Below are 3,714 nucleotides of genomic sequence, written 5' to 3' on the forward strand. Positions count from 1 at the left end.
AGTCTCTTCAGATGCCTAACTTCCACACATGGCTAATGTCTTCCAGGGCATGTCAGTTCTTACTTGCTCCATTCTGCAAGGCTAACCTTATTTTCAAGATCTACAGCAAGACCTCAGTATATTCCACCTTGGATATGCTAACTACGGTCGTTATCACACAGGAAAATCCCAAATACCTTATTGGAAACCTGAGAAAGATACTCATTTGGTGTGTGTGTGTGTGTTTCTGTTTTAATTCCAGTACAGTTAACATACAGTGTAATGTGAATTTTAGGTGTAAAACATAGTGATCCAACACTTCTACACATTGCCTGGTGCTCATCACCACAGGTGCTCTCCTTAATCCCCCATCACTTATTTAACCCATCTTCTACCCACTGCCCCCCTGCCAACTGTCCATTTATTCTTTATTCCTTTGATTTCGATGGAAAGAAAAAGACAAGTTGGGTGCATTTAAAAATAACGCCAAACTTCTGAGTCTTTACCAAAGACAGAATCTTTTGAAAAGGGCAGGTCAGGTACAGGTGCTGCTTGATCAAATAAGTAGGAGTAAAGGTGGACATTTGTAGGCCCAATCAGCACATGAGATGGAGCACTGGGTACCATCTACCTGGTAGAGTTGAACTCAAAAGGAAGTGGTGGGCCTTTTGGCCTGAGTATCCCACTGGTACAGAGGACCTCTGCCAGCTAATATGCAGTGTGGCTGTTATGCTCAATAGGAAACGTAGAGAGTTCTGTGTTCATCAATTGTTGTTGGACTATGAGTGGCTGGAAGGCAGGCACTGGATTTTACTTAAGTCCGTGATTCCAGCACTTGGTATGAAAGCTCATACATAGAAAATACAATAAAGGGCCTTTAAAAAAATGAGTGATACTCAATTTATATAAAATATCCAGATTAGGAAAATCTACAGAGATATAAAGTAGATTGATAGTTGCCAGGAGCTGGTGGGGGTGGTAGGTTAGGGGTAGGGAGAGAGTTGGGGCGGAATAGAGGAGTAACCACTAATAGGTACTGGGTTTCTGGGTTTCTTTTGGAGATGGTATGTCTTGGAATTCTATCGTGATGACGGTTGCATAACTCTGTGAATAGTGCACTGAATGGTGCACTTTAAATGGGCAGATTGTATGTTAATGTGAATTAGAGTCCTTTGGAGTTAGCCCTTGAGGACTGGGAAATCAGTTAGCTAACTTACATTTACATAACCAGTTAACTAGTTTACACAGGCTTGAGACCCATAATAAAGAGCACTTTAAAGTTGAGTCACCTTAGAGTTGAGAATTTGTTAAGATTGGGGGACTGAGGTTCACTGGGTAAAGTCAAAGAGCTGAACACTTTATTGGAACAGCAAGTATTGCAGACATTAGTGTTTAGACCCATTCTGTTTAGTATTTTTTATGCACAGTCTATCTCCAAGTTACCAATAATATTCCACAGTTGACCGTCATTCAATAAGCACCTACTGTGTGCCAGTTGGCAAGCCCAGGGAGGCCCAGTTCTTGTGTGCTGGAAGTGCATAGTCTCTGGGCTCCTGCAGGCCCCGTTCCAGTCCGGTAGGGGATAGGCCCACTGACTGCTGAACTGAGTAATCCAGGAAACCCAGAGAGGATATTGCTAACAGCCCTTCCTTTCTTACCAAGCATGGAATATCTGCAGCAATTTCCACCATGGCTGGAGAGCCACACTCCAGTGAGAACATTCGCTGTACAGTAGAAGGAGGGGTAGTCACTTTGATGTTGAGGGGACTGAGCGGTCTCTGGATTCCCAGAGGAGAGCAGAGGGAGTCATGGGCCTTCTTGCCATGGGGCTGAGCACTGGATGTCCTTGAAATGCAGAAAGTCCTGTCCACGAGCTTTATTAACTTTTTTTCCACCTAAAAACAAGCCAAGGAGTTTCAGAGTAATCCAGAATCATCTTCACAAAAGATAATACCAGAAAACTCTGAGGGATAAAACGATATGCTTGCTAAAAAGACTATTTCCCAGCTTCAGCTAGCCCTTGGAGCCAACAAAAGCAAAACCTCATCAGTGTTTAATGAGAGAGAGGGAACAGCTAGAAAGGGGTGGAGAAGTAGACAGAAGAAGGCTATTTAAAAGGCCCTAAAGTGCTGCAGCTGTTTTGGCGAATTTTTCTCATTTCATTGATGTTCCAAGCTCTTTGTCTTCTCTGTGGGGCGAATTCATTTGTCTCTCTCGTGAGTCATCCTGCCCACAAATAATCTCTCTTGGAGTAACCCTTATGAAAATAGACAATTCCCATTGCATTGTGTGAATTGGCAGTTGTTATGTCCCTTCCCTGGGTGGGCTGCATTGTGTCTGCTCTGCCTGCATCCACACATGTCAGGACTTCTAAGGTCTAGCACACCCTCGGTGTGCTCGGTGACAGGGGGGCACAGAAGGAGACATCTGGACTCCCAGATTGACTCAGGCAGGGAAGGCTGCAGACAGCAGGCCCTGGTCACCTGACTGCTCCCTCCTAAAGGTTTCTAGATTTCATAAATGTAACCCTCAAGGGTTTTAAGGTATGGAGAAGTGAACATCAGTGAAAATTCTGTGTAAGTAAACATTATTGTCATTTCAGTATGGATCTTGCAAATTGAGTATTTCTTTTAAGATAATATCTTCTTTACTATCTGGCCAACAGATCTGACCAACCAGCATTTTTCTTTAAGATTTCCCTAGGGAGACATGGAGCTCTTCAGAGACTACAACGGATGTCCTTTGTTTGCTACTTAGCAAAATTTACTCTTCCCTAATGATCACACCTTGGCTTTATTCTGGGAGGCCATCTAGGACATTACTTTCATCCCAAGTGCTTTTCTGGTGGAGTTGGCTCCACCCTTGGCTAAGGGTTGGAGCATGTAATTGTGGCCCAAGTCAGTCAATACATCATATTTCCCTGGCCGTGATGACTGGTGCAGAACTGGGCATCTGTTCTGACCCAGTCATGACCAATGAGATCTAATGAGCCTTTGGCTTGGGAGACTGGGGTCAGGGCTTGGAGCTTTGACAGTGTGAGCTCTGGGCTGAGGCAGCTCTCTAGCGATTATGAGTGGAGAGCCAGTTTGAGCATGGAGACCACACATGGAAGAGAGCTGAGTCTAACTGAGGAGGGAGAGGGCGAGGACAAGGATGGTCATGGTGTTATCCTTAGCCAAGTTGCCCTGAAGGCACCATTATCCTAGTCTTTCCAGGCATGTGAGCCAAAAAGTTCACGTTTGGCTTGAGTTAATCAGGGTCGAGTTTGCTGTCCCTTGCATGAGTTTTAACTCATTCAGGGTCAGTGCTTCACTCATATACCCAACATCCAGCAGAGTGCCTGCATATAGTGGGAGCTCAGAATTTGTCTATTGATGTGCAAATTTTCTTTCAGTCAACAGATATTTATTGAACACTTACAAGGAACAAGTGTATTATTCTGGATCCTGTAGGGCTACACTGCGGCAGCCACAGGCCACATGTAGTTCTTTAAATTTAAGTTAATGAAAATTAAAATAATAAAAACTCCAGTTCCTAAATCACACCATCCACAAGGCAAGTGTTCAATGCTCCTTTCCTGGACAGTGCAGATACAGAACATTTCTATCATTGCAGAGAGTTTTATTGGACGGCGCTGCTGTAGAGAATACAAACATAGATAAGACTCGGACCATAATTCCAGGAAGCTGGATTTTTGCAGATGTTTGTTATGAAATGATCAATAGTGATCAATAG

The 3,714-nt window shown here is 43.8% G+C and overlaps 1 protein-coding gene across 7 annotated transcripts in view; it reads left to right on the forward strand.

Annotated features, from left to right (window-relative positions):
- The window catches only part of ATG7 (autophagy related 7), a 245,926-nt gene that overhangs the window by 141,920 nt on the left and 100,292 nt on the right, over positions 1–3,714 (forward strand). The gene's annotated exons all lie outside the window — the stretch shown is intronic.

Source organism: Mustela lutreola, chromosome 2, assembly GCF_030435805.1.
Source record: "Mustela lutreola isolate mMusLut2 chromosome 2, mMusLut2.pri, whole genome shotgun sequence".
NCBI classification, from domain to species: domain Eukaryota; kingdom Metazoa; phylum Chordata; class Mammalia; order Carnivora; family Mustelidae; genus Mustela; species Mustela lutreola.